We start from the raw sequence: 23,827 nt of genomic DNA on the forward strand, positions 1-23,827 counted from the left end.
TTGAACCGGACTGTCCTGTATTTGGAACAGTCTATCCAGTAAAAAAATTAGAGGTAATAATGGACATGTATGTGTCCGGTATTACCTCTGTGGATGTATTGACCTGCCAGGGGGGGCGCAGCTTTTCCCTGAGTTGACGTTGGTATAGATAGAAGTATAATCCAGATAAGTATAAAAGAGGATATTAATAAAGGTTATCTACCCAATAAAGCACTTATATTAAGTACATACACTTACAAATTAAATGTGGCTTGTATTTGTGGTTCCCTTCCTATCCGGAGTATCAGAGGTTAATCAAGTCAGGATAGATCTCCAGTATATTCAGAGTGTTCAGAGTATGCAATTGAAAAAAGAGAAAAAAATCATGGCACAATACATTTATTACAAAAGACTTGGTCAAGAACAATATTGCACTTACAACCAGTAAGCTCAAAAACCGCGTTTTTGGATAGCTTCCCAGCGTGTGGTAGTTGGCTCTCCGCTTCGGTAGTAGTCCTGCTCACATTCCCAATCTTGCGGAGTCCACCGTCCCCTTCAGTTGTGCGGCTGCTGTATCCGTTACCTCCGATTTTCTTGAGGGTAGACACCGCACCTCTCCTGCTCCCCTGTACGTTGCGCACGGTTGGGGGTGCCAGGAGGAGATGTTACCAGCGGTGTCTCGGTCACACTCGTATCACATACGGGTATCCTCGGTTCAGGAGCCAATAGCATCAACAGAGGGGAATCCACACATCAAACGTCACGCGGAGCTACGGTGGCTTGTAAGTCCAAATCTAACGCGTTTCGCTACTGCTTCATCATATCTCTGATCTCTCAACGTATTACTTCCTGGTAAAACATTTTATAAATAAATAAATAATGGGAAGGCACTTGATTGAGTCGGCCGCGTCCTTTCTGCTGCGCTCCTGTTCCTTTGGAATCCCAGCAGCAAATGACGCTGTGGACGTCGCAAATGTGATGTCACATGGCGTCTCGTTGCCATGGCAACGTGACATCGGCCCGTCACATGAAGTCACGACGTTGCGTTTCCATGGCAACGTACCACCGTACGACATCACGTAGGTGACGTCCGCTGCGTCATTTGACTCTGGGATTCCAAAGGAGCAGGTGGGCGGCAGAAAGGAGGCAGCTGACTCAGGCAAGTGCCTATGGGTGGCACATTTTGAAATCCGCCGCTGAGTATCTCCCTTAGATTGTAAGCTCTTCGGTGCAGGGTCTCCCTTTGCCTTGTATTTTCATTCTCATCCCCATTGTATTTTATTCTCCATGTATTGTAATTGTGTAAAGAGATGCGTACACTGTTGGCATTATATAAACCAAATTGTACATGGGGAAACTAGAGCAAAGTTCTTTGAAATGTTGTTTAATGTTTAAAAGGGGAATCCAAGCTGTTGTTTTTTGTTTTTTTAATACAGAATTGAAGCAGGGGGTCTCCGGAGCTGAACCCCATTAATTTCAGCTCTGATGACCCCCTGCTTCTGAAGGTATTTAGGAATACCCTCCTGTAGCCACTCAAGGGTTGCCTACATGTCTGCATTTCAGAGCTCCCGGGCCCTGCAGGACAATAGGAAGCTGTGACATCATCATGTTCAGCTTCCTATTTGCTCGTGTGACTTGAAAGCCGAAAACTGCAGGAGATACTGGCACCCTCTTTGGAGGTAAGAGCTAAAATGAATGGGGTTCAGCTCCGGAGACCCCCTACTTCAATCCTGTATTTAAAAAATGAAGGTGGGAAAAAACGGCTTGGTTTAAGTTTCAACTTGATGCCTGAAGTGACCGTTTCTAGTTTAATACAAAGCCCACCTAATGATGTTTAGAAAGCTGTACTGATCCTTAAGGATTTGTATATATCACATGGATGAAATCCACATTGCATCGAGCCCTTCGCGAACTGGAGGGTATTCAGAAGCAGGACTGCCCAGCATTAACAAACGCAATCCCAGCAAGCTCTAACCCCAGAACCCACCACATCATATATATGTGTGTGTGTGTAATATATATATATACATATATATATATACATACCCCACATTAACGTACGCAATGGGACCGGAGCATGTATGTAAAGTGAAAATGTACTTAAAGTGAAGCACTACCTTTTCCCACTTATCGATGCATGTACTGTACAGCAATCGTCATATACGTGCATAACTGATGTAAATAACGCATGTGTAACAGGCTCTATAGTCTCCCTGCTTGCGCACAGCTTCGGTACAGGTAGGGAGCCGGTATTGCTGTTCAGGATGTGCTGACAGGCGCATGCGCGAGCTGCCGTTGCCTATTGGGCAATATGTCCTTACTCTTGAGTGTACTTAAAGTGAGTGTCCTTAAACGAGGGTATGCCTGTATATATATATATATATATATATATATATATCAAAAGGAGTGCTACTGAGTGACCAAATGTATACCAGAAAATACAAAAAAGCCCAATACTATATACAATGTTACAAAATATATAGTAAATAGTATATACTGTAGTTAAATACTTAAATAATAATATTTTCATACGGGTTATTTAGTTAACCCTTTTGGCCAAACTAAACTGTGAAACTTCTTTTTTACCTCTGTTGGAGGGGAAATGACTGCAGTAAGTCTGTCCATACAGCAAAATGAAAAAACTTCCCTACTTTTGAAAATGGGGTGGGGTGAGCTTAAACCCTGGGAGGAGGGGCCACTAACCTCCAAACAACTAATGCCAGTTGAAAATTGAAATGAACAAACACAATCCCAGCAAGCTCTAACCCCAGAACCCACCACACTGTGTGTATATATATATATATATATATATATATATATATATATATATATATATATATATTGTGACAAACTGCTTACTCCGGGGCTCCGCCGTCTGTCCAGGACTGTTAGAACACGGTCTTTTAGGGTAGGTTAAATGACGAGGCGTAACGTGCTGTTCCTTTAAACAGGCTATGCCTGGTTTATTCAGTCCCAGGCACTGAGACTGCCACACTGCATACAAAAGAAACACAAGCAAAACAAAAGCCTGCTCACCTGAGCAATAACTTAACTGAGGTTTACCCTGACTGGGATTGGGGCGGCTTATCCGCTTCCAACAAACAAAAATAAGGAACTTTGCAATTTGATAAAGGTACAAAATGATTTAACCTGTTTGGGGAGAGGCTTTTCCCCTCTCTGCTTCCAGCAGCCTTCCTGCCTCCAGTCTCTTGGGGAGAGGGGAGAGGAACCAGGAAATCAGCCTTACATACCTGATTTCCATCTAGCAGGACAGGTGACAGAAATCAGGCAGCAGACAAACTCTGGTCTGGATCCCTCACCCCTCAGTTCCAGCACTTGCCAAACTGTGGGATGGAGTGCATGCATTCTGAGGCAGTATCAGTATCAGTATCCTGGGAGCCCTATATATGGAATTTATTACCATCCCCTGGTTTCTGTCACAATATATATATATATATATATATATATATATCTATATATATATATATATCTATATATATATATATAGATATATATATATATATATGTAGCGGTCATGTAAAATGGCTACAGTCATCTCTCCTGCTGACAGTAAGGCCTGGTAAGTTGTGGGCATGCCAGCAGTGATTATGGAGGTTTGCCCTCACACCCTGGTGGGGTGCCCTGTGTATGGATGGGAGTAGTCACATGCTCTGACTCCATGGTTAGTGATGTCAGAGGTGTGTCAGCTTCCAGAGTGTACATAAGGCACAGCACTGAGTCTAAAGTTAGATCTGCGTCCAGTTCTGCTAAGAGGAGGAGGAGTTCTGGCAGGAGTTCAAGTTCTAGTACTAGCCTGAGTTACTGAGAGTTCTAGTTATGTTATAGTAACTGAAGAGGAGACTGTGTCCAGGGACCTGGCACAGGGCAGTGATCCCTGCGGGGATAGGGAATCCCTATCTAAGGAGAGATACACCTTTTAAAGGGAGGCACTGACTGGACATGATTGGCTAGATATCTACTGCGAGGGGCAGCTAGCCCACTCAGACAATAAAGATGTTCTCAATCACAAACCCTCTCGTGTACATGTGTGGAGTGAATGTACAGAGAGGAGCACCACGAAGGAGTTCCTCAACAGGACCATCCCCATGCGGACGCAGGGACCCTGATGAGGTGGAGGCGCTGCACTGGAACTAGGTGAGACTCAGCACACTACCTCAGCTGTCTGTCTGGACGGGTCCTCCCCACACACCATCATGCGGGAGACTCAGGAGTCCTGTTGCCAACAGGTGCACCACCAGACACTACCACACTGTAATGGGGGCCGGTTAGACCACAGGGGCCAATGTGAGATTGGGTGGGTCAGGCCGGTTCAGAAATACCGTTACATATATATATATATATATATATATATGCCCCAGCATTACCTTTTTAATTTCTACAAGTAAAAATGTGCATTAATAATGATCAACAAGTAAGGTGAATATTATGTATCGTAGGGTTCTTTCTCTTTTATTACTTCACTCATTAGGAATGGCTTTGCTGGTGTACATTAAAGCTGCAGTTCAAGCTCCCGTTTTTTATTTTTAGTTTTTTTTTTTACTTCAATAGTTTCATGTGGGCAATCTGTACTTACCTAAAGAACTGCATAGCTGCCGGTCAATTCGTTCTCCATCTATTGATCGGCGAAGTTTGGCGACATCTTTAGATCTGGGGAATGTAAATGGTTGCTACAGGAACAAACATGCTTGTTAAAATAGAATACAAGAAAATTGGTCTTTCAAAGTTGTTTTTTTAAAACAGAAAATGCTAAAAGTATTTTTTCTTACTACAGAACTGATTTATAAAAAAAAACACACATGCAGGATATTGCTTGAACTGCAGCTTTAACGTATTGGGGAAATGGGTCGTGTTCTGGTAGGAACAACCCCCTAGGTTCAGGCAAGCAAGTTACACAAGCGTTCATAGGGGAATGCTGCTTTAATTTTTCCTAAATGGGGTGACCCGCAATGCAGAAGTATCAGGTCTTTTTTGTCTTAATGATATACCTTCGGTACTAGGTAATTTTAAATGCAGATGGAATGTTGCCTTAGGATGGCAGATACACAAATTAAATCATAAGCAATTGGTATGCTTCCATTAATTGCATCTGCTGCTTAATGAGACTTTAAGGAAAAATTGCCAAATTGTGACAGAGCCAATTCTTTTTGCAAGAGGAATATAAATAACTTGCTAGCTTCCACGTTACACAACATAGAAACCAGTAACCTTTAGTCCTCGTGCTTTCTTAAGTATATTTATATAATCCCAGTTTCCCACCTTCACAAATATAATTCAGATTTTTAGAAAAGTTGGACAATCCTTTGTTTCCTAGAAGTACAACAAATAAAAATACCACTTGTGAGCACATTTACATGTCTCAGACAGGTCTGCAACCCTGCCTTTCCCCATTATCTCTTAGCATACAATGCTTCCACTGCAGCCAGGGATCCTGGGTATGACATGCAAATGAGAACCCAGTGTGTATCAACAATTTGTATTTGCTGCACGCTGTGTGTGGTGGAGGGTTTTGTCCCTTTTTTTCCCCCACCATAACTTTTTTGATGTCTGGTTATTTCCTATAAGTACACATTACTTAGTGACAGTACGGACAGTGACAGTCTACCTTTTTAAACGTGAAAGAAAAACACACACATACATATTATATGTATATTAAAAGACAACACAACAGCGCAATGACATAAACAAAACGTCCTCAAACCTTAAAAAATATTAATAATGAATAACCCCCCACCCAAAATAAATAAAACAAATATGCACACTTTATAGTCCAGGAAAATACTTAATCCAGTCTTCAAACAGGGTAGAACCTTATAACCAATTGTTATAACGGGGGCAGCCGAATCCGAAAGGAAGAATCACTTCCACAACTGAAATGAAAAAGAAAAGAAAAAGCGCACCCCCTAGTGCATTATCTTCACAGTATGGAAGATGAATAATTTATTAATAAAGAGGTGGAAGGCAATGCACACTTACTAGAAATAAATAGGCAATGTTCACATAAAGGTATATTTAAGGAGCCTTGAATGACCAGCCGGTGAATGGAAAATGGGGGCACACCCAACTCACTGCGACCACACTGGGCAGATGGCGTCTCTCACAAAGTATAGAGATTGTGCTTGTTGGTAATAGCACAGCCCAGGCTCGACAGCAGGGTCCTCCGCCAGACAACAGGTAATCAACAGGCACCTCAAAGTTCAATAGAAGTCTCTCCAGGAGTAGCACGGAAGTACCGCGAGAGTCTAGTGACGTCAGCCCTACGCGTTTCGTCTACGACAGCGAACTTCGTCAGTTCGTTAATTGTTTAACTGTTCTGAGACCCAGGCTCCCCTGCTATTTTCTATACGGGATACGCCTCTGTATTATCCCGATTTGTGCTAGGCCCATTGGGGATCCTAGCAGGTCCTATACAAGTGACCCCAACACCTTGTGTCGGTGCGGGAACTGCCACTTCCCTTCAGCCGGAGAGGACTGTTAATGCAGATCCGCGGTTGGAGCTGATCTGTGAAAACCCAGGAATCCTCATTACTGAGGCCCTCTGTGGCATTCTGTTTTCATACTTCGTATATTATATTGGACTCTGTAAGGGAGTGAAGAGGTTAAACTCCCATTACAGGGCAGGAGATTGAACTAGGTGTCGGGTTTCCTTCTGGTGATATTTAATATTCCTGATTAGGCAGGAGATTTAAAAGGCAGGAAGTTGCCTGCACAGAGACTATTTTCCCCAGAGAGAGGGGAAGTGAAACTTCTCCCAACCATTAGGGACCCTGGTTGTTATGGACCCTAGGACTGAAGGAAGCGGGCCTGCGGGGTCCAGCTGGGAATCACACCCTGGGTAAAGATTACTACGTGCTGGACACAGCCTGCTCCCCGGAACCGACATTCCTGAATGGGGGAAGGAACTACACTGAGACCCTTGGATAGGAATCCCCTGCAAATGCAGATCTATATATAAAACTGAAATGTTTGTCTGTCAGGATGTTTGTGCATTTTGTGATTGGTTGGTGCCCGCCCACGGCTCTCGCTCTCATTGGCCTGCGGGGTGGGGTTACGTCACGGCCAGAGCTACACAGGCCGTGAGACTCACAGCACTCTCACACCGCGTGCTCCTCTGATCGAGTGGCTACCCACACGCTGTGCACCGCCTGCGGACCCTGGGGCTCCGTGGAGCAGTCCCAGGGGTTTTGCCTGGCCACCTGCACTCACTGCTGCCCCTGGCTCTCCCCCCTCCACTCTCCTCTTGGCCGGCCGCACTCACTGCTGCCTCTGGCTCTCCCCCTCCACTCTCCCCCCGGCCGGCCGCACTCACTGCTGCCCCTGGCTCTCCCCCCTCCGCTCTTCCCCTTCTGCTCTCCCTCTCCCTCCCCTCTCCTAGGAGCACGCATGCAGTCCTCGCTGACTAAAGCCTCCTGCTGCCTGAGGGATGGGATGGGAGAGGGAGATTTATTTATTTATAAAATATTTTACCAGGAAATAATACATTGAGAGTTACCTCTCGTATTCAAGTATGTCCTGGGATTAGAGTTAAGACAAATAATACATGGTTACAAATACACTTACATAAATGAACAGGGTATACATTATATACAAGATATTGCATGCACAGTTAAAGAAAATATATATTATGGGCGTATGAAACAGTTACAGACCAGATTAAAATGTGAGACAGCCTTAGATTTGAAAGAACTTAAAACTGGTGGTGGATGTGAGAGTCTCTGGTAGGTTGTTCCAGTTTTGGGGTGCACGGTAAGAGAAGGAGGAACGGCCGGATACTTTGTTGAGCCTTGGGACCATGAACAGTCTTTTGGAGTCTGATCTCAGATGATAAGTGCTGCATGTGGTAGGGGTGAGGAGCTTGTTCAGGTAGCTGGGTAGCTTGCCCATGAAGAATTTAAAGGCAAGACAGGAAAGGTGAACTTTGCGCCTATACTCTAGTGATGACCAATCTAGTTCTTTGAGCATTTCGCAGTGATGTGTGTTGTAGTTGCATTGGAGAACAAAACGACAAATTGAATTGTAGAGGGTGTCAAGTTTGCTAAGGTGGGTTTGAGGTGCCGAGCCATATACTATGTCTCCATAGTCAATAATTGGCATTAGCATCTGCTGTGCGATACGCTCTCTGGCCAGGAGACTTAGGGAGGATTTGTTCCTGTAAAGTACCCCTAGTTTGGCATAGGTCTTGGTTATCAATGTGCATCCCGAATGTTAAGTGGGAGTCAAACCATAAGCCCAGGTATTTAAAACTAGTGACAGGGGTTAGGGTGGTGTTAGCGTTGGTGTCAGACTGAAGTATGTGTTGAAGGTCAGAGAGGCTATGGCTGTGTGCATATAGGATTGTGTCATCTGCATACATGCGTATTGAGGCTTCCTGACAAGCTGTGGGAAGATCATTGATGAACACTGAGAAGAGTAGGGGCCCCAGAACAGTGCCTTGCGGGATGCCACAGGTGATGTCCAGGGGGTTAGAGTTAGAGCCAGACATGGACACATGTTGGGATCTACCTGATAGGTAGGACTGAAACCAGTTTAAAGCATGCTTCCCTATTCCAGAGCTCTGGAGTTTGTTAAGCAGGATTGCATGATCAACTGTATCAAAAGCCTTTGCAAAATCTAGGAATACTGCACCAGTGAGTTGTCCCCGTTCCATTCCACACTGGATTTCATTGCAAACTTTTAGCAGGGTAGTTACGGTGGAGTGTTTGGGACGAAAGCCAGATTGTAATTGGCTAGGGAAATTTGTCTTGGTATAGTAATCGCTTAATTGGGAGTGGACACATTTTTCCCTTGACTTTGGATAGAATTGGGAGAAGTGAGATTGGCCTGTAGTTTGAGACAGTGTTTTTGTCCCCACTTTTGAAGATTGGGACAACTCTGGCAGTTTTTCAGGTCTTAGGGATATGGCCTGCAGACAGGATAGAGTTGACTATGGAAGCAATTGGTTTGGCAATGGCTGGGGCACCAAGTTTGTAGTAAGTCGGGTCCGCATTGGCTGCTTAGTTTTAGTTTGAGGAGCGCTTGTGTAATCTCCTCTTCAGATACTGGGCCAAATTGAAAATTGTGGGCAGTGTTGGGAGGGGGTGGGGCTATGTGTGTACTCCCAGGATGAGATTCAGATTTGTGGTTTGGGCTGCGTTTCGCTAATAAGTTAGTGGCACACCCCACAAAGTAATCATTGAATGCATTTGCAATGTCAGTGGGGTTTGTCAGAGTAATATCCCCCTTAGTGATATTACTTGGTTGTTGATGGTTAGAAGGCTGGAATATATTGTTGATAACCTTCCAGAAGTTAGCTGGGTTTGATGTATTGTGGTGGAGATTGTCAGAGTAATATTGTGCCTTTGCGTGCCTTGTTTGCCTTGTGCACATGTTCCGCAGGCATCTGTAGTGATTGAGATCCTTGGTAGTGCCAGTTACTTTGTAGCTTTTCCACAAGGTATCCCTGAGTTGGTAGAATGCAATAAGGTCAGTTGTAACCCATGGAAGGTGGGCCCCCCGTACTCTTACTTTGTGTAGTGGAGCATGGGTATCGCAGAGTTTTAAGAACTCGGATTGGAAATAGTCGGGCGCAGAATCAGGGTCGGGAATTAAATCGATTCTGTGCCATGGGGAGTTGGTAAGGTCATCCAGAAACTGTTGTGGGTTAAAGTTTTTAAATGTTCTAGTGAGGAGAACTTTAGGGCTTGAATGGCCTGTGAGTACGGGGGGAGGAGGGGGGAGAGAGGGTGACCGTGGTGTCGACGGAGAGAAGGAGAGCTGCTGCTTCTGATCTTTGCATGTGAGCAATGGGAAGGGGGGAGAGGAGAGGCTGCTTCTGCTGTATACGTTACTTGCATGAGTGTGTGTGACAGTGACAGTGTGTGAGGGACAGTGTGTGTGACAGTTACAGTATGTGACAGTAACAGTGTGTGTGTGACAGTGTGTGTGTGTGTGTGACAGTGTGTGAGTGACCGTGTGTGTCTGAGTGAGAGTGTGAGAGAGAGTGTGAGAGTGTTTGTGAGAGATGGAGTGTGTGTGTGAGAGTGTGTGGGGGACCGCAGCTGTGAAAGGGGGGTACGGATCTGTGAAGGGGGGGGAACAGAGCTGTGAAGGGGGGGAACGGAGCTGTGAAGGGAGGGGATGGAGCTGTGAAGGGAGGGAGACACAGAGCTGTGAAGGGGGGGGGCAAAGGTGTGAACGGGGGACACACAGCTGTGAACAGGGGGGCATTGAAGCTGTGAACATGGGGGGGGACGGAATTGTCACCGGGGGGAAACCGGAGCTGTGAAGGGAGGGGGGCCGCATTCATGTGCAGGGGGGACCGGATTGCTGTGAACGGGGGAAAAAGAGAGAGGGGGGCAGAGAGGGGAAGGGGGAGAGAGGTGAATGGGGAGAGAGGGGAGCGGAGAGAGAGGGGGGTGCGGAGACAGTGGGGGAGAGGGAAAATTACATCCCTGGCAACACCAGGTATATCAGCTAGTAAGAAATAAATAAGACTGCGATGTTTAAAGACTTTGTTTACACAGGATAGTACATTTTTGGGGCGGATAACCAGCTTAGCTGATGGCCCCGTTAGAAAGGGCCACAGTAATGTTTAGTCTCCTGAAAGGAGTAGGTGTTGGTTTTATGATTTATGTTTTGCCTTAATGGGGCAGTAGCCCCAATGTTTTAGATGTTTTTGTGGCAAATAAAACCAATCAAATATTATGGTTTACCCAAAAGTGCATGTGTGGACTCGTACCTGACATCGCCTACAGGCCGCTCCGTCACAGACGCCCTTAATTTTCTTCTGGGATCCTAACTTAACCAGGGTACTGTCCCTACCTACAACATAATAAAGTAGCCTGGTCTGTACTATTGTATTATGAACTTTCCTATCTCTCCTCCCCGAGGCACCTCTCTTCTTGACGTCCTGGAACCTACCTTCTCAATCTTTCCCCTCCACTTACAGTATATACTTTCGTGATGTCATGATCCCATGGTAACACAGGGTGGGGCCTGGTACACACTATCCATACTAGTAACCTTTTAAGGGGGGGGCTTACAACTACATTTCATTATCATAGGCTTAACGTCACACAATTGTAGCATAACTTTTCACTATTTTCCAATAAATTAAATGTTGTGTACATTTTAGCATTACTCCGATCCAGACCCTGAAATACATCTTTAGCTTGAGATGAGAAAGAGAGGAAAGATAAATAATGCTATGTTAGATAAATCATGTCTAATTGTGGTGCTACACTGTCACGGTAGCTTATGACAAGATATAATGAACACCAAATATTTGTGTTGAACTGAACGAGGCTTAGATATAATAAAATATATTTATTCCTTAAAAAGGTGAACACAGCAATATAGTACAATTAACAGGCAAGAAGGTAACACTTACTTAGGGTTGGGGGTGGAGAAGTATCAGCTAGCAATTCTCCAGCAATCCGGTGACATTCCAGGTGGAATCAGAAGCACAACTCAAAACTGTAGGCTTGACACAGTTTATATACCTGTGTAACCCTATTCTTAACATTGAATACAGACTATTGGTGAACAATTATCTGTATCCAATCCCTAACGTGGAGACACAGATTAACCCATGCCCCCCAGCTAATTAGCCCATGTGTACTGGGACTCTATGGGTAGCCCCATAATTAAATCAGGGGCAACGACCAGTCTACCAAATGAAGTATCTGCATTGTTTGTAGGTGTAGACATAACACTTACAAACCACTCCAGTTTGATGATTCTCCACCCTCAGGTAACAATTAGAGTGGCAGAGTCTGCTGATTAGTACTTGGTCGGTTGATTAGTACTTAGTGTAAACAAGCAGGCAGTTAACTTTTGATCACAGTGCTTAGGCTCTATCAGCCGGCTGCCCTACATGACCTATTAGCATAGCAGATGGAGTCTGCATTGTCAGAGCAGATCCAAAATACCATACATATACACTTTAATATCTACACATATTAATAAGTTCCATTGTGGTGGGCTCAGTGGGTCGAAATTTGCCAGTTTTTAATACATACAGTGCCTCCACATATTGGCCAAATATCAACTCTCTGTGACCTCCAGAACTGGAGATACAGAAATGCACTTTAAAACATTAAAATACAGGATTATAATGAAACATGGGAACAGGGGAACATACATTTTCCTGACATGACAAGGTGTAAGCCACATTCCTGGACCGCAGTCCAGTTAACCCCTTGCCTCCCTGGTGAGGTCAGGGGGTGGCAATATGGGGTGCAACCCCTTTAATACCGGGCCAACCCCCTCTCCCTCTACACCTCCCCTTCTTAATGGGTGACCTGTGGCCCACTGGCCCTAACGGGGAGTGGGTTCACTGCTGGCACCATTAATGAACTCAGTCTCAGAGGGATAGTCCTGACGTGAAAGTCCATCAGCATTACTATTTTCACTACCCTTTTTGTGCTGAATAGTAAATTCAAACTCTTGCAAGGTCAAGCTCCACCTTAGCAACTTGGCATTCTCCCCTGATGCCCTCTGCAGCCAACTCAGGGGGTTGTGGTCTGTGAGGACCGTGAAAGCCCTTCCATACACATAGGGCTGGAGTTTTTTGAGTGCCCACACAATGGCCAAGCACTTTTTCTCAATGGTGACATAGGCCACTTCTCTGGGGAGTAGTTTTCGGCTGAGGTGCACTACAGGGTGCTCTCTACCGTCGTCCCCCACTTGGCTCAACACAGCCCCAATGCCATAGTCCGAGGCATCAGTCTGTATGAGGAAATGTTTGGTACAGTCTGGGGCATCCAGTATGGGGCCCCCAGAAAGCGCAGTTTTCAGTGCCTGGAATGCAGTCTCACAGGCAGAAGACCAGGTGATAAGCACAGGCAGTTGCTTCTTAGTCAAATCAGTCAGGGGTTTGGCCACGGCGCTGTACTGTGGGACAAACTTCCAATAGTACCCTGCGGTGCCCAAAAATGCCATGACCTGTTTCTTGGTTTTTGGAACAGGCCACTGAACTATGGCTTCTACCTTGGCTGGCTCTGGTTTGAGGTGCCCTCCATCCTCCCTGTGCCCTAAGTACAGGACCTCTGCCATCCCTACCATACACTTAGTGGGTTTCAAGGTAAGCCCAGCCTCCCTGATCCTATCCAGCACCGCAGCTACATGTCCTAAATAGGAGTCCCAAGAATTACTAAAGACAGCAATGTCATCTAAGTAAGCCCTGGCATAGCTCTGCATCCCTTCCAGTAACCTATTGACCAGGAGTTGGAAGGTAGCCGGGGCATTCTTCATCCCAAATGGCATCACTAAAAACTCATAGAGGCCACTTGGAGTGATGAATGCTGACTTCTTCCTAGCCTCCAGGGTCAGTGGGATTTGCCAATAGCCTTTTCTCAAATCCATAGTGGTCAGATACTTTGCCCCGCGAGTTTATCCAGTAACTCATCCATGCGGGGCATGGGGTAGGCATCTGACACCGTCCCAGCGTTGAGCAAGCGGTAGTCCACACAAAACCGGGTGGTCTTGTCCTTCTTAGGGACTAGAACTACCGGGCTTGCCCAAGGACTCTGGGACGGAGTAATTACCCCTAGGGTCAGCATCTCCTCTCTTCCTTTCCATACTGGTCTTCACCTCTGCTGACACTCTATAAGCATGCTTATGTAGAGGCTGCAGATCCTCTGTGTGCACTGGGTGTTTTGTGAGATATGTGGTCCCTGGCATGTCAGTGAAGAGGGCCCTATACTTAGCTAGCATGTCCCTGGCTTCTACCTGCTGCCTAGCACTCAACTGTGCCCCTATCTCTACCTGCTCCACAGTGTTTCCCTGCCTAGCCTCCCCTAGGAGATCAGGCAGAGCATTGCTCGCCGGATCCTCCAGCAGTGGGTGTCACGATGACATCAACTTTTATCAACACATTTATATTTCTGGGTACTTGATTGAACAGAACAAGTTGCAAAATAAATTGTGATTTATTTCCTTAATAGACAAACAAACGACATCTGCAGAATACACTTAAAACACTCACTGGGATAAGGAAATGGAAGAAATTGTCCTTGGAACGAAATAAATAGTCCTTTGCTTGCCAGTGCAAGAAATGCAGCCTTGGTTTTAAAAGTCCTGTGGTTATGTGGTTGTTAACCCCTTCACTCCTGGACTGGTTGCTGCTGTACTGGAACAAAGTCTTGCATCTTTACATCATGGATTAAAATTCAGGAATCACCCTGGGAAATACCTGGAGAGCCACAGTTATAGACTGGCCAAAGCTGTCTTTAACATGTGGATCCAATCCCCTCGTGGGAACAAAAAACCCCACGAATAGCCAAGTGACCCACAGTTCCTAAGACCGGTCAAAAGGGCTGTCCAGTGGGCAGGGCGCATGGGCCAGGTTGACGCCCATGCCACTTAGCATACCTGGGCTACACCCATTTCTTGGGACCACTAAGTCTGATTTTTGACCGGAGGGGTCACTAGCCTGACATCTGCTGTGCATCAGTATGTCAGTTTTGTATACATTATGGGTCTGCTGGGTCTTTTCATAACTGACCCTCTTTTAGACAGGAAGATGCTAATCAGCTCGATCTTTTTGAGGCTTGGTCATAAAAATACTGAAGCTCATTCACCCATATCAAAGCTGGATGTCCAAGTAATTCCTGCTTGGACTTACAAAAAAAATACCTCCTGCCTTACATCTCTTTTATCATGTGTTGGTTAGAGGGTATGGCAAGCAATGCATCTTGTCTTTTCCCCTTGCAGACAGGGAATGGACTGCAAATGGGGAATACAAATGGCAGGGACAGGGCAACAGCAGTAATGCATGGCAAATCAGGTATTAACCCTTTCCTCCCCGTCACACCTCCCCCACTCAAGACGCAGGGACTGCCCTGACCACCCCGTCCGGTGGCTGGGATGACCTGCCAGCTCTTGAAGTTAGTAAGTCCTGAGGGCTGTCCTGGCGGGAAAGGCCATCAGCATTACCATGCTCACTTCCCTTCTTGTGCTGGATGGTGAAGTTCCACTCCTGTAAGGCAAGACTCCAGCGCAAAAGTTTATCATTTTTCCCCGACACCCTCTGTAACCAACTCAAAGGATTGTGGTCAGTTATTACTGTGAAATGTCTGCCATACAAACAAGGCTGTAACTTCTTTAGAGCCCACACTATGGCCAGACACACTTTCTCAATGGTGGCATATGCCACCTCTCTGAGCAGCAGTTTGCGGCTTAGATATACTACCGGGTGCTCATCGCCCTCCTCCCCCACTTGGCTGAGTACAGCACCAATGCCAAAGTCTGAGGCATCAGTCTGCACCAGGAACTTTTTTGCATAGTCTGGAGCAGCAAGTATAGGAGCGCTGGCTAGTGCAGTCTTTAATGCCTGAAACGAGACCTCACAGGCAGGAGACCAGACTACCAGCACAGACTGTCGCTTCTGGGTCAAGTCAGTCAGGGGTTTGGCAATGACGCTATACTAGCACCTAGGAAAGCCATGACTTGCTTCTTGGTTTTGGGAACGGGCCACTGCACTATAACTTCCACCTTAGCTGGTTCTGGCTTAAGATGCCCGCCACCCACTCTGTGCCCTAGGTACAATACCTCTGCCATCCCTACTAAGCACTTGGTGGGTTTCAACGTGAGTCCCGCTTCCCTAATCCTGGCTAGCACCGCAGCTACATGCACTAAGTGTGAGTCCCACGAATTACTAAAGACAGCAATGTCGTCCAGGTATGCCCTTGCAAACCCTTGCATACCCTCCAGCAAGCGATTGACCAGGCGTTGAAAGGTAGCCGGTGCATTTTTCATCCCGAATGGCATCACTAGAAATTCATAGAGGCCACTTGGGGTAATAAATGCAGACTTCTCTCTAGCCTCCTGGGTCAAAGGGATCTGCCAGTACCCTTTACTGAGATCCATAGTCGTCAGATACCTTGCCCCCGCGAGTTCATCTAACAACTCATCCATGCGGGGCATGGGGTAGGCATCTGACACCGTGCCCGCATTGAGCTGCCGGTAGTCCACACAGAACCGGGTGGTTCCGTCCTTCTTAGGCACCAGGACTACCGGACAAGCCCAAGGGCTCTGGGACGGTACAATTATCCCTAGGGCCAGCATCTCTTCTACCTCCCTCTCTATACTGCCCTTCACCTCTGCTGACACTCTATAAGCGTGCTTATTCAGAGGTCCCAGATCCCCTGTCAGCACTGGGTGTTCTGCAATGTGTGTCTTCCCTGGCTTGTCTGAAAACAGAGCCCTATACTTCTCTAGCATAGCCCTGGCATCTGCTCTCTGCCTGACACTCATCTGAGCCCCTATCTCCACCTGCTCTATGGTACCTCCCTGCCTAGCCTGCCCCAGGAGATCAGGCAGAGCATTGCTCGCCGGATCCCCCATCGGTGGGCTGCAAATGGCCAGCACTGACGCCACACTCGGTGCTATGTACTCCTTCAGCATGTTGATGTGATAAGTCTTATTTCTCCCTGTCTCAGCATCTACCTGTACAACATAGTTGCACTCGTTCATCTTTCGCAGTACCGGATACAGTCCCGACCAGGCAACTATTAATTTGTTCTCCCGAATGGGCTTGAGAACAAGTACCTGCTGTCCTGCGATGAACTCTCTGCTACGGGCATTCTGATCATACCAAGTCTTCTGCTTGGTCTGAGCAGCCCTAAGGTTGTCCTGTGTCAACCCCATGAGCATCTCTAACCAGTCTCTGAGATCTATCACATACTGAAGCACAGAAGCATCAGTAGTGGTAGTATCCCCTTTCCATCCCTCACGGAATAGGTCCAGAGGTCCCCGTACCCTGCGACCATATAGCAGCTCAAAGGGAGAGAAGCCTGTGGATTCTTGCGGTACCTCTCGGTACGCAAACAGCAAATGCTGCAGGTGAATCTCCCAGTCTTTTCCCTCTGCCTCTATAAATGTTTGCAGCATCTGCTTCAGGGTACCATTGAACCTCTCACATAGTCCGTTGGTTTTGGGGTGGTAAGGGGTCGTGCGCTGGTGCTTCACCCCGCATGCCTCCCAGAGACACTGGAGCAATTCACTCATGAACTGCGACCCCTGATCGGTTAGGATCTCACTAGGAAAACCTACCCTAGAAAAAATGGTTAACAGAGCTTTAGCTACTGCCCTAGCATCAATACTGGCAAGCGCTACTGCCTCAGGGTACCGCATGGCAAAATCCACCACCATGAGAATGTAGCGCTTTTCTGACCAACTGGGAACCATGAGGGGTCCCACGAGGTCCATAGCTACCCGCTGAAAGGGTTCCCCTATTACCGGTAATGGGTTCAGGGGTGCCTTCACACGGTCACCCGCCTTACCTACTCGCTGGCAGGCATCACAGGATCGGCAGAACTCTGCCGCCTCACTGGATGCCCCCGGCCAGTAGTAACGCTGCAACAGCCGGGCACGCGTCCTAGCGACCCCCTGATGCTCCGCTAGTGGATTGGAGTGGGCTACCCGCAACAACTGCTGCCTATATTCCCGGGGTACCACTAGCTGTCTCTTCCCCGTCCATACCTCATCTAACCCGGTGGTCCCTTGCTCTCTGTATAGGAGCCCGCGGTGCCACAAGAAGTAATCAGACTTCTTGCTTGGCTTAGACTCGGACGCCCGCAGTCTCATGCCCTCCAAGCTGGGATCAGATCGCACTGCATCCCTAAACTGGGCACCTAACTCTGGCCACCCCCCGGTCACATCTGAGTCAGGGGGACAGGGAACAGGTACAGTGAACAGTAAGTCAGTGTCAGAAAGCGACTGAGTCTGGCTTACCTGTCTGGTCTCTGCAGAGACTACTGGAACTGTAGGTCCCAAATGCAGGGGGACGGGCTGGTTCTGCTGCGATCCTTGCTGACTGGCTCCTGGTGATCGCTGCAACAGGTGCCAGCTCAGTGGTAAAAACACAGGTAACGTGTCCTAGGTCGTTACCCAGCAAGACCTCAGCATCTATCCCAGGCAAAACCCCCACCACCCTCATGCCATGTCCGGCACCCCAGTCCAAAAAGACCCTGGCAATCTGGAGTAACCGCGGTCCTCCGTCTGGCATGGTCACTTGCATCCCGGTGCCCGGGAGCAAATCCTCTGGCTGCACCATATCAGGGTGAACCAGAGTCACGGTGGCACCGGAGTCTAGCAAGCCGTCCGCCTGCTGGTCTCCGATGGTCACCTTTCGCAGATGCTTCTGCCGGACATCATTGGGCTGCATCCCGACTGGAGCAACCTGATGTCCCCCGCTCTCAGCTGCTGGTCCTGAGGTGGCAAGTGCAGTCTCTCCGCTGGGCATCCCTCTGTGGGCTGGTTCCACGGCTGTACTTGGCTCCTCTGTGTGTGCCAGTTGCACACGGGCGACCAGCCTCGCAGCTGGTGAGCGTTGCCCCTGATGGGGTCCCTTAAACCGATCCCGGTCCGGACAGTCTGGCCTGAGATGCCCGACCTTGTTGCAAGTGTAACACCGCCTCTCATGCTTGAACTCTGCAGCCTTGGGTGCACTGTTTGCTGCCGCCGGATGGTGTGTCCACGGAGGGGTAGTCTTAGCACCCTGGGCCGCACGGCCCGCTCCTTTGGGTGCTACAGGGTCCTTCATTGCAACTCGGCTGGCCACATACTCATCTGCCATTCTCGCTGCATCCTCATAGGTCTGAGGTTTATGGTCATAGACCCATCCCCTCACATCTGTGGGAAGCTGCTGCAGCAGCTTCTCTTGAAAGAATAAGTCCAGCAGGGTATGGAATTTTGTAACCCCATTCCCCTCCACCCACTGAGTCCCGTGCAAAGCCATCCTACTGGCATAGGTGCTGTATGACTCTCCGGGGAGTACTACCCCCGTCCGGAACTTGCCCCTGTAAGATTCTGGGGTCAGGGCATACTGGGTTAGCAGCTTGCTTTTCACATGACCATAGTCATCGGCATCCACGCGTGGAATACCCAGCACAGTCCGTTTGGCTTTGCCAGATAACAGTGGTCGCAGTCTGACCACCCAGTCCCTTCTTGGAATTCGTAACCGGGAACACTGCGTCTCGAAGTCATTCAGGAACACATCGAGGTCATCTGTGCCATCCACGAACTTGCTGAAGCTGTGATGATCCGCCCGGGAAAGACCTTGTTCCCCGTTTGCAAGGTAGGAGTTGTGGGTTCTTCCGAGCACTGCTGTCAGGAGCTGTACCCGCTCCGCAGTGCTAACACGCGTTCCCCATGTAGCCAGAAGTGCAGTGAGCCCAGGGACGGCACGCTCGGCAGCCGCAGCTGCTACCTCGTCCACAACCCCTGGCGCCAAGCCACCCACGACCGGGGGGTCACTAGCACTCTCCTCATGTCCTTGCAGCCCCGCAGTTGGAGGGACCTCCTGCACTCCGGGCTGAATAGCGTCAGCCAACACACAGCAGCTACGGGGACTTGCCCCTCTGGTAGGACCCTGCTGTCCTCACGATGCTCCAAATCCTCCTCCAGTTCTGCCTTCGACCGCCCATCTGTCGGTAAGCCATACCCCGCACATCTCTCCACGACTTTCTCTCTGGTCCATGACCTGAACCTTCCTGAGCGATCGCTCATGGTGCCTTCGGAGTATGGGTGAAGGGAACAGTGAAGTCTCTCGTGCTGTTTAGAAGCGTGTGTCAGTTGCTACTTGTCTGAGGAGCTTGCAAGCTACAATGCCCTCACTATTACAGAGCCCGCAGGAAACTGCAATATAGGTTCAATCAGTATCCCGCCAGCTGCCACCAGTTTTTTAAAACTTTGTCACGATGACATCAACTTTTATCAACACATTTATATTTCTGGGTACTTGATTGAACAGATCAAGTTGCAAAATAAATTGTGATTTATTTCCTTAATAGACAAACACACGACATCTGCAGAATACACTTAAAACACTCACTGGGATAAGGAAATGGAAGAAATTGTCCTTGGAACGAAATAAATTGTCCTTTGCTTGCCAGTGCAAGAAATGCAGCCTTGGTTTTAAAAGTCCTGTGGTTACTGCACCGACACACTTTATTCGAGCAAATACCCGGTATGTACCTGGCAGATACCTGGAATGCGCCGCTCCTCACCTCTGACAAGCCCCGTTGCATTTGCCTTCCCAGCCTGGGTTCATGCCTGGCTGATGGGCGGCTGATCTGTTAAATGAGGATGATTAGGATTTAATAGGCTGCAATGCTTCGCGTGTCTACCAGATGGCATAAATTCATGAATTGTAATGCAGTGTATATATATATACTGTGCAGTATTGCAGCCAGCGGGAATAAAATGCTTCAATCCCTGCCTGAAAAATAACTCAATGTACTCGGGCAGAAAACAGTCACAAACCTCAATACACCCGGGTATACCCGAATTCGTGGGACTAGCCAAGCTCGAATAAAGTGTGTCGCCAGTGTATGTGGATGTTAACCCCTTCAGGTGCATTGAGGTGAGGTGCAGGGGGGTGAGGTGCATTGAGGTGAGGTGAGGTGCAGGAAGGGTGATGTGAGGTGCAGGGGGTGAGGTGAAGGGGTGATTGGAGGTGCAGGAGGGGGGTGATTGGAGGTGCATCGGGGGGGGTGATGAGGGGCAGGGGGGGTGATTGGAGGTGCTCGGGGGGTGATTGGAGGTGCAGGGGGGGTGATTGGAGGTGCAGGGGGGGGTGATTGGAGGTGCAGGGGGGGAGATTGAAGGTGATTGGAGGTGCAGGGGGGGTCATTGGAGGTGCAGGGGAGGGTCATTGGAGGTGCAGGGAAAGGGTGGTTGGAGGTGCAGGGGGGTGATTGGAGGTGCAGGGGGAATGATGTGAGGTGCAGGGGGGGAGAGTGGTGTGAGGTGTAGGGGGGAGAGTGATGTGAGGTGCAGGGGGGAGAGTGGTGTGAGGTGTAGGGGGGAGAGTGGTGTGAGGTGTAGGGGGGGAGAGTGGTGTGAGGTGTAGGGGGGAGAGTGATGTGAGGTGCAGGGGGGGAGAGTGGTGTGAGGTGCAGGGGGGAGAGTGATGTGAGGTGCAGGGGGGGAGAGTGATGTGAGGTGCAGGGGGGGAGAGTGGTGTGAGGTGCAGGGGGGAGAGTGATGTGAGGTGCAGGGGGGGGAGAAGGATGTGAGGTGCATGGGGGGTGGGATGTGTGTGGTGTGCAGTGGGGTATTGTGTGTTTGTGGAGAGGGAGTATTATGTGTGTGGGTGAGGGGGAGAGATGGGGGTATGAGAGATAGATGGGGAGTATCGCAAAGGTTGATAGTGAGGGGTTCTGGGGGAGATATGAGGATGATGATGAGAGGTTCTGGAGAAGAGATGATGATGATGATGATGATGATGATTTTACCCGTGCGGCTCAAATTTTTTTTCCTTGGAGCATTTCGGCCCTTCTCGCTTTACGAGTTGTGCAGGCCTGCTTTAACATGTGGATCCAATCCCCTCGTGGGAACAAAAAAAACCACGAATAGCCAAGTGACCCACAGTTCCTAAGACCGGTCAAAAGGGCTGTCCAGTGGGCGCATGGGTCAGGTTGACGCCCATGCCACATAGCATACCTGGGCTACACCCATTTCTTGGGACCACTAAGTCTGATTTTTGACCGGAGGGGTCACTAGCCTGACATCTGCTGTGCATCAGTATGTCAGTTGTGTATACATTATGGGTCTGCTGGGTCTTTTCATAACTGACCCTCTTTTAGACAGGAAGATGCTAATCAGCTCGATCTTTTTGAGGCTTGGTCATAAAAATACCGAAGCTCATTCACCCATATCACAGCTGGATGTCCAAGTAATTCCTGCTTGGACTTACAAAAAAAATACCTCCTGCCTAACATTTATGATCTTTTATCATGTGTTGGTTAGAGGGTATGGCAAGCAATGCATCTTGTCTTTTACCCTCGCAGACAGGGAATGGACTGCAAATGGGAAATAAAAATGGCAGGGACAGGGCAACAACAGTAATGCATGGCAAATCAGGTATTAACCCTTTCCTCCCCATCACAGTGGGCTACAAATGGCCATTACTGCTCCCATACTCGGTGCTCTGTATTCTTTCAGCATATTGACGTGATATGTCTTATGCCTCTCAGGCTCTACCTGTACAACGTAGTTGTACTCATTCACCTTTCGGATAACCGGGTACGGTCCCGACCAGGCAGCCATCAACTTGTTCTCCCGAGTGGGTTTGAGAACAAGCACCTGCTGTCCTGGGATGAATTCCCTGCTACGGGCATTCCGGTCATACCATTGCTTTTGCTTGGTCTGACCGGCCCTGAGGTGGTCCTGGGCCACCCCCATGAGCATCTCTAACCGGTCTTGGAGATCTACTACATACTGGATAACTGAAGCATCAGTAGCAGTAGCCTCCCCTTCCCATCCCTCACGGAATAGGTCCAGAGGTCCACGTACCCTGCGGCCATATAGTAGCTCAAAGGGGGAGAAGCCTGTAGATTCCTGCAGTACCTCTCGGTAGGCAAACAGCAAGTGCTGTAAATTAATCTCCCAGTCCTTCCCCTCCGCCTCTATAAAGGTCTGAAGCCTCTGCTTCAGGGTACCGTTAAACCTCTCACATAATCCGTTTGTCTGGGGATGGTAAGGGGTAGTGCGCCAGTGCTGTACACCGCATGCATCCCAGAGACAATGTAACAGTTCACTCATGAACTGCGACCCCTGATCGGTTAGGCCCTCACTAGGGAAACCTACCCTAGAAAAAATGTTCAGCAAAGCTGCTGCCACTGTCTTGGCATCTATGGTGCCAAGCACTACCGCCTCAGGGTACCGGGTGGCAAAATCCACCACTGTGAGGATGTAGCGCTTCCCTGACCTGCTAGGAATCATAAGGGGTCCTACAACATCCATTGCTACTTTCTGGAAGGGTTCCTCTATTATTGGTAGGGGTTTCAGGGGTGCCTTCACACGGTCGCCCACCTTACCCACTCGCTGGCAGGCATCACAAGAGCGGCAGAAATTGCCCACATCTCAAGATGCCCCCGGCCAGTAGTAACGCTGTAATAACCGGGCTCGCGTTCTGTTGACCCCCTGATGTCCCGCTAACGGAATAGAGTGAGCTACCCGTAACAGTTGCTGTCGGTACCCCTGGTGCACTACTAGCTGTCGCTTACTGGTCAATCCCTCCTCTATCCCTGGGTTCCCTTCTTCTCTATACAGGAGTCCCTTATACCAGGGGAGCGCAAATTTTTTGTGCTGCGCCCCCTGTCTTCCTTCAGCCCCGGCTCTCGCGCCCCCCTGCCTTCCTTCAGCCAGCGTCAGATGACGCTGCGTGGGCGTGTGACGTAAGGTCACATGGTTGCCATGGTGACGCAACACAGACGGCTGAATCCCGGTAAGTAAACAGTTGCAGGGGCCTCACGCGATCCCCCAGCATTTAATTTAAATGCCTGGGGGAAGAGCGCGGGGCCTCTGCAACTGCCCGCGCCCCCCCAGCACAATCTCCCGCCCCCCCTGGGGGTCGCGCCCCCCACTTTGCGCACCGCTGCCTTATACCATAGGCAGTGCTCAGTGCCTTCCCCTGCCTGAGATTCGGACGCCCGAAGTCTCACGCCGGCCAGGGTAGGGTCTGTCTTCACTGCCTCCCTAAACTGAGCTCCTAATTCTGGCCACCCCCCAGTCATGTCATTGTCCGAAGAATGGGGAAGGGTGAGGGGGAACAGTAAGTCAACAGTAAGTGGTTGCAACTGATCCTGGCTTACTTCCCGGGCTCCTCTGTGCCCTCCGCTAACATTGGTCCCAAAGGCTGGGGGACTGGCGCCGCCGCCATTGCCGCTGTCTGGCTCCGGGTAACTGCCGCCACTGCAGCGGGTTTGGGCACTCGGTCGTAGGTGCAGGTCATCGGACCCAGATCGTTGCCAAGAGGAACTTCAGCATCCAAACCGGGTAAAACCCCCACCTCCCACACACCCTACCCCTCCCCCCAATCCAAAAAGATTCTGGCCACTTG

At 48.8% G+C, this 23,827-nt stretch overlaps 1 protein-coding gene across 1 annotated transcript in view; it reads left to right on the plus strand.

Annotated features, from left to right (window-relative positions):
- The window catches only part of SHLD1 (shieldin complex subunit 1), a 287,950-nt gene that overhangs the window by 584 nt on the left and 263,539 nt on the right, over positions 1–23,827 (plus strand). The gene's annotated exons all lie outside the window — the stretch shown is intronic.

This window comes from Ascaphus truei, chromosome 4 (genome assembly GCF_040206685.1).
Source record: "Ascaphus truei isolate aAscTru1 chromosome 4, aAscTru1.hap1, whole genome shotgun sequence".
NCBI classification, from domain to species: Eukaryota; Metazoa; Chordata; class Amphibia; order Anura; family Ascaphidae; genus Ascaphus; species Ascaphus truei.